This window comes from Euleptes europaea, chromosome 11 (genome assembly GCF_029931775.1).
Source record: "Euleptes europaea isolate rEulEur1 chromosome 11, rEulEur1.hap1, whole genome shotgun sequence".
Taxonomy (NCBI): domain Eukaryota; kingdom Metazoa; phylum Chordata; class Lepidosauria; order Squamata; family Sphaerodactylidae; genus Euleptes; species Euleptes europaea.
In genome coordinates, this window is record NC_079322.1 from 43,030,913 (window position 1) to 43,038,935 (window position 8,023).

General features: G+C 41.0%; 1 long non-coding RNA gene across 1 annotated transcript; it reads left to right on the forward strand.

Annotated features, from left to right (window-relative positions):
- The first annotated feature begins 29 nt into the window (after positions 1–29).
- Positions 30–7,092, forward strand: LOC130484745 (uncharacterized). The gene is made up of 3 exons (XR_008933695.1): positions 30–117; positions 3,521–3,569; positions 7,031–7,092. It is a non-coding gene; the product is annotated as an uncharacterized LOC130484745 (long non-coding RNA).
- Positions 7,093–8,023: the final 931 nt, after the last annotated feature.

Genomic DNA, 8,023 nt, shown 5'->3' on the forward strand with positions numbered 1-8,023 from the left:
TTCCCTTCCCGTTTCCGCCTGCCTCAGGGTTTGAACCGCCGTCGCCATGCCGAAGCTGAGCAAAGAGGCGAAGCAGCGGCTGCAGCACCTCTTCCAAGGCGGGCAGTTCGCTATCCGGTGGGGCTTCATCCCCGTCGTGCTTTATCTAGGTCAGTGCTGAGGTAGAGAAGGCGAACTTCGGCCAGGCCCGCTTGGGACGGAGGAGGTCTCGCCTCCGCCGAGCGGGGGGAGCGACTGAGGCCGGAGAGCCGTTGGCTCCTCGCTAACTGCCTGACGCACGCGGTGGGCCATTGTGACGCAGCGAACGGAGGGGGCGCCACTCGGCGGGGGCAGCTTGAAGGGTCACGTGGGAGATTTCCCTCTGCCCCTTGCTGCCGCGGTAGCCGCCGTTGTAGGGTTGCCAACCTCCAGGTACCAGCTGGAGATCTCCTTTCCTTTTATCCCTTAGAAGCTCCTTGATCAATTGACCTTGAGCAGCATATACCTAGTGTTGGAGGGATATCAGGATTGAAACAAACCTTGCCACTGACAATGTAGCCTTGGGGTCCCTGTCTCTTAGTAAAAAAAGGCATTATGTCAGTCACAGAGGCATTGGCTTTGTATATTAAAAGGGGGGAAATATAGTGCGATTGAAGTTGCTCGTAAAAGCAGCATTCCAAAAGGGCATGGGCTAATGAGTCAATAGAGCCAGAAGAGCAAGGGCAGATCCTGTCTGAGTATGGCATATTCATTACCATAGAAGGGTTAGCATTCAGTCTATCCAAGCAAAAAGCTCTACAGAGACGAGGAGTTGTGCTGGAGATCTCCTGCTATTACAACTGATCTCCAGCCGATAGAAATCAGTCCACCTGGAGAAAATGGCCGCTTTGGCAATTGGACTCTATGGTATTGAAGTCCCTCCCCAAACCTTGCCCTCCTCAGGCTCCGCCCCCCAAACCTCCTGCCGGTCGCGAAGAGGAACCTGGCAACCCTACCCTGTTGGCTTGCACGCACCCCTCCCTTATTTAACTGTACAGCTTTCTCCCCAATGGGGGCAAAAAGTAGCTTGCAAAATCGGTCTTGCCTCTTCGACTTCATATTCACAACAGAACTCTGTTCTGAGGTTGGTTGGACCAGGGCACTTTCACACAGCCCAAATAATGCACTTTCAATCCACTTTGAAGGTGGATTTTACTGTGTCAACTGGCAAAATCCACGTGCAAACGATCGTTAAGGTGCAATGAAAGTGGATTGAAAGTGCATTATCTGGGCTGTGTGAAAGTGCCCTAACCCAAGGTCACCCGGCGAGGGATAGAGGGAGGTTCAGACCTGGGTCTCCAAGATCCTAGACTGATATTCTAACAATGTCATGCCTTTTCTCCTTACCTCCATCTCAGTCTAAATGTATGCATATAACATTTTTATATTCCACCCTAACTCCCAAGGAGCTCAGGGTACTGTATATCATTCTCTTCTCTATTGTATCTTCACAACAATCCTGTGAGGCAGATTAGGCTGAGAGAGAGTAATTGGCCCAAGATCACCCTATGAGCTTCATGGCCCACGGGGCTTCCTCCTTTTCACTGCTCCAGTGCTTCTAATCTGGAGTCCTGGCAAAAATTAGTATAGCCAAGGAGTGAGCTAGACATTTCTCCATCATTTACTGACATCTTACTTTCAGTCAGCTTTTTTAATGCAAGGAAGCGATCAAAACCACCTGAAGTGATGCAGTCCGTGATACTGGGTTAGTTTCTAACAACCTCACTTTGCTTCGTGTGTAGATCAAGGCTAATTCTTTGGATGAGACGTTTAACTTGGAACACTTGTTTTGGGCATCTCTTACAGTGGATGTGCTCCTGCAGCATTTGTGCAAATGCTAAAACCCCTCTCTAGGTTGATGACTGTATTTGCCGTCAGAGCTAGTTCTGCAGTAGACTTTTCAAAAAGTTCTTCGTATATCCTGTGTATTCATGTAGTGAACTAGTAAGGGGGGGAAAGCATGGGAAAGCCTCTGCCCCAAGGTTCCATAAACAGAAATACTGTCAGTCAATTTCTCTTTTATGCTCCCACAAATTACATCACCAACAGAGCCTGTTTGAGCCCATCATATGCATATTTAATCTGAAATAAGTTTCTTGCAAAGTTCAGTGAGGCTTCCAAGTTAGAGGAGCCCTCATTGTTATTTTTAAACCATCCAATTGACTCATCACATGATTCCAGGGAAAGAGAAATGGACTTTTCCTGTGGATTTCTTTTTGTCAAATTCTATTATTTATCTTCTAGGACTCTAAAATAGCTCCTAATTTACCTGTTCCAAAAGGTCAGAATTTTGTCATTTCTTGCAGAATTAGAATTCTCTTGTCAGATTTTTAACAAAACCCATCATGTTTAAAATACATTGTTTAGGATGCCTTTGAGATATCCTTTTCAAAGGAGTACTGTCGGAGGTGTTGAAAATATTTCCCTGGAGGAGTGAAAGAACCTGTTTAAGAGCAAACCTATTTTTATTATTTATATAGTATTACTGACACAGTATAATTTATGTTTAAGCTAGGCATATGCCCATTTGCGTGTGGCTGAAATAGGAGAGGAGGAGTAAAAGCCAAATGAAGCGTTATATTCTCAGGGCTTATTGAAGTGGGTTATCCACAATAAGTTTTTCTTCAATTTTTGTGCAACAAATATATGAACAGCCAAACACACTGACACAACACATTGGTTAAAATGATTAAAGCTGCTCATTCAACAGGAGCGTTCTTTCATTTTTGGTGGAAGGAAGTTTACTTGGTGCTTGAAGTTACCAAGCTTCCTGACACTGGTGGCAGAATTTCAAAGGGTTTGTCACGGGGGTTTTCCCAGGTCTTGGTGGATTCATTTAGCAAAGAACTTCTATTCCCTGTATTTTCACATGACTACTGGTAGAGGAAATTTTTGTTAGCAATCTGACTTCCTCTTTGTGTTGCTTTGTGAACAAGGCAGCTTTCAGGATAAGTGTATCAGTGGTGCTGCCAAATGTCTGCGACACAATGTTCTTGCCTTAGAGTGTCATTCATAAGATCGATTTTCATTGCACTGGTCAATAATTTATTTGATTCATTAAGGAAACAGTCTCAGCTTATTATTGCTGCTTGAGAAGCACTAGTCACCCAATCTTTTACTAGCAAGAGCTGAGCCTGCTTCTTGCTGGACGTGATGGGCTTGGTGACCAACTGATACCTTGCCATGAAGGAATGATTAGTTGGATGTCAGATGGTACTTTAGAAATGTATCCTTTGTTCCCATATAAGCCCCCACGGCAGCAGACATGGGCTATCTTAAGCATATTTCCAAGCAACAAGTGGGATGGGCCTCTGCACTTTAACAGATTACCAGTCTGTGGGGGGAAATAGTGGGGGATGTTGCATTTCACTAAGTTGTAATGTTGTATTTTGATGTGGTTAATCATCAGTGTACAAATGTGTGTATGAATACCATCTATAAATATTCTGTATTATGTAAGACAACAAGGACATAAATTGACATATTATTTTTATGCCTTCAGGCTTTAAGAGAGGTGCAGATCCTGGAATGCCTGAACCATCCCTTCTAAGGTATGTGTTCATCTCTTAATACTTACGCATAATCAGGGAGGGAAAGAAGGGCGGGAAAACATGATTACTAGAAGTGAATTAGTCTTTCTGTTGGCACTTGTCTGTTTCACTAACTTTTTATAAATATAGAACTGGTAATCCTAGCAATGATTTAAGGACTGACACGCATCCAAGTTCATTTTTAAAAGTTCTTTATTTTTGGTTTGAATACATAAACATCATACAGATCTCATGCCTCATTTTGTTGTCTGATGCTGCTAATAAAGGATTGGTTGTGGAAAATAAGAAAAATTCATGTTTTAGGAGAGTTGGAATTTATTTTTATGTGGTTGATTTATACCCCTCCCTTTCCCGGCAAAGCCAGGCTCAGGGCGACTAACACCATATAATACACACACATATACTATAAAGTTAAAATATACAAATAAAACCATATAGTATAAAGTTGAAATGTACAATTAAAACAATTAACCTAATCTAAACTTAATAGGTGTATACCCTATAGGCAGATGGTGCCCTACCTTGTCTGAAAGGGAAAGTGTTCCCACGTGATGACAGGCCAAAAATGACAATGGGAGGCCACCAGCTAGAAGCAGTCCCATTGCTTGCATGGCAAGGAGGCAGAAAATGAGGTTGAAGAGGCGGCAGCTTACTAAACTGAATTGGTTGGACCATTAAATAGAATGGAGAAAAATAACAGATCTTCAGAGTGAAACAGTGGCATAGTTTTCCAGCTGTTACAGAGCAGTGAGTAGAGATCTTGACAGTTTATATGCTTTGGGCTTGGAAAATCCACCTTCAAAATGAGGTGAGACTCATAGTTGCCAAATTCCTCTCAAGCGGTAAAGCTGAGCCAAAAAAGAATTCCCTCTCCACCCCACCTTTTCGGCTCTGGTAATGATATAGTGGGGAAATGAGGCAGCTGTTAGGAGGGAAAATACTTTCAGCAGCTCCCTTCTCTTCTTCCTTTCAGCATATTCTGGGTATTATCCTTCTCAAAATGCTTGAGAATTAATTCATTCCTAGATTCTACCAGGCACCTCCTTTTTCTCCTGCCCCTTCCAAAGCAGTGTATTTTGGCAATTGTAGGGCATTCTGGGAACTGGCTTTCCAAAATATATGACTTGGTTAAAGGCAGGCTTATTGGGCACTATAATTCCCAGAATGCATTTGGGGGAGGGGGGGTGAAGAAAAGGGGGAAAGAACAGAGGGAAGTCCCTGGAAGTATTTTCTTTTCTCTGTTACCTCATTTTGTCACCACATTATCAGGACAGATGCATCTTGTTGGGAGAGGGGAAATTCAGTTGAGTACTTGGAATCCCATGGTGTTCCTGACATCACTATCAGCTGTGCCATGGTGTTTTGAGTTCCTTATGAGTTTGATTTCAGCTGTAATAAAAGAAGCCTTTTGTCTCTTTATCCTCAAAAACCTTAGCTTGTTTGAGCTGGAATCTGAGGTGAGCAGAGGAGGGGGTTGCACATTTTTAGCAGCGAGCAAGTAATTAACCTCCAGGAATGTAACTATATGTTGTGATGTTGCTTTAAAAAAAAAAAAAAAAGACTGCCAAGGCCAATAATTGTAAAATATGTTAAAAGTCATTTAAAAAATTCTGCAAACAGATAGCAAAAAGTTATTTTGTTATGATGAAACTCTAATGTGATAGTTATTTCACTTTTTAGAATTAACAGAGAATATAAGCAATAATTTTCTCAGGACATTTCCCTTGTTATTACTCATGAACCTATCCATAATTTTTGCTTCCACTTGTGGTGCTTTTTTTTATAGATGCTCAGGAGAGCTGATGTTTTATTAAAACGAATCATTGAATACTCTACACTCTGTTTGTTTTCTGAGTGTTATTTATAACCCTGTAATTAAAGTGTCACATTAAATGCCATTATTTCCTTTTAAAAAATCTGTGTGATTAATTAAATTTGATCTTATGTTTTATCATATTCCTGAAAGTTTTGCATATGTGAGATGTTCAATTCACAACTCAGTGCTGCTTATGAAAAAGGAACCATTCATTGCATGAATATGAAACATAAGACAGTTGAGAATCTATACCCGTCTCTCAAGTGCATGATAACTAAGTCAGCTTCATGTAATAAAATGATCACAAACACTGATTTCTTCAGTAAGATTTTAACTATAGTAACTACTGTTGTATAACATCTTGGAGGTTGAAATTGCCACTACTACTGGCTTGGACTGCTATATCTGGACGGATATGTGCTATTGAACTCTGTGTCAAAACATTGGTTTATTGTATCTCAGAAATTCATAGTACTGAAGTCATTTGAATTGTCACCCTAGTAACTTCAAGAAGAAAACAAGATAGAGAAGGAAGGAGGGGATATTTTTGTGATATTGTTGGTCACTGTGGGAAGAAAAAGGGGCATACCCATTTCTGCATATTTTGTGGTAGGGAAGGACCCCTTACAATCTATGGCTTTCTGCTGAGGGTATGTAATATAAGGGGTCCTCCCTATCACAGAATATGTAGGCATGAGTACGTCTGGCCATCTCTTTCCTTCCTCCTGAGAGGAAAACTAGCCTCCGTGCAGTTCTCAGAAGCAGAAAGCAGGATGGGGGCAAGCTTCCATTACATGTGTTCTGGTTTTCTAGAATGAGTAGAGTACTCATTCCATGCTGTCTATAGCTTTAGTAGCAAGTATGAAATCCCCCCCAAGAAAAAACAGGTTGGGGCTAACTGGAAGTATGGAGGCAATTGACTCGAAGTTGTGGTTGCTCCCCTTGAGCCCACCTGTAGCAAAACATCCCTCTCTTTTCCCATTATACTAACAGCATTTAGCTTACGATAACAGTGGATGAAAATTCTGTGTGATAAGTTCAGTGTTCCAGAATCTTACACTCAAGTAGATGTTTTCCCAGTGATGTTAAAAATTTTTTTTTTAGTGAGCTCTAACATTGATCTTGCTAACATGTTTGGATTCACCTCATACCTAGTACAAAATGGGTACCGGTATGATGGCAAAATATTTCTGGAAAATTGAATGATTAAGACTGTTCTTGGGGAAGCAAGTTGTCTTCTGTATCCCTCCTTTATAAACTGAGGAATTTTTAATACATACCTTTTGAGACTAGGTACTGCATTTGCTGCATTTGGCTTCCTTTAAACTGAAAAATATGTTATAAAATGGGATAGACTACGAAGATATTATTCTGTAAAAGGTAGTGAGACATTTTGGGCTAGAAATCCTTATCTGTGCTTTGCCTAGGCATTCTTGAAAGTCCACTGGCACGATTGAACTTTTAGTCTTGTTTTAATGATGTAACATTCATACCCAGGTTGTTTGTGTGGTTGTGTCCATATTGGGAACTTCCACAGCAGAGTAAGTTAGTTGTACTCTTTGGTGTTTTGAAAGAGCTATTTTGCTGCTTATAACATCTTGGAGATCTGACCTTGTTCCTCTTTTTCTCCCTCCTTCTCTCTTAGTTTGCTTTGGGGATGAAGGATTTAACCATTATATTCTGGAAGTATCCTCTGAACAAATAAAGTTGCTGAAGATGCGTACATTCCATTTGTTGAGCTTTGCCACTGGCCAGCACTTCCCAGACATCATAGAAAATGCTTACAACACCATGGAATTTCTGTCAATCTAATTTATTTGTGTCCCACTTTCATTTTCTACTGTTAGAATAAATATTTTGTCTCAAATCATTGTTGAGGAAATTCTGTTTTTCCAACTTATGACATACAGTGACTCCCATTTCCCATTGTTTCAGAATCAAGGGATTTAATTGTTTCTGCCTTCCTTATATACCGTAATTATTAAATTCTAGGCTGCTTACTCTTCATCTAGCAGGCATCTATGGAGCATGCCGCAGACAACATCATATCTTCAGCAATGATACAGAAAAAGTTGTCATGATCAGTAATGTTAGTTAATGTAACATTTGCTGAAAACACCTTGCACACATTCTAGTATCCAAGAAGACACCATGGTAAACGTTATGACCATCTAAAACATAGGGAAGAGTTTCCCAAATTGGATTCTGTGAGTACTCTAGGGGGTCCATGTGAGCCCCTATAAGGACAGAGGTTGAGCCTTCTCACATCTATCTGGCTAAAATAAAAATGGAGCTCTCTGTTTTCTAGGAATATGGGCAGAGATTCATTACCTCAGGGGAAGTGGATGGAATTTCCTTCTCTTTCAAAGTGCAGCAACAGACAGAGCTGCCACCACTCCCCACAGAAAACTTATTGTTCAGTTACTGGGATCCAGCAACATAGCCCTAGTTCACTGAGTAGCCTGAAGGAGGTAGTCCTAATTGAGTCATCATAGTTACATCAGGTATAAAAATGAACTGGTTTTCACCCTCTTTTTCAATGCAAAGGATTTAGCCATATATAGAGAGACAACCGTGCATCTACAGACAATAATAACCAATAGCAATTTTCAGTTGAATACCAAAAGTTCAGCTTTTG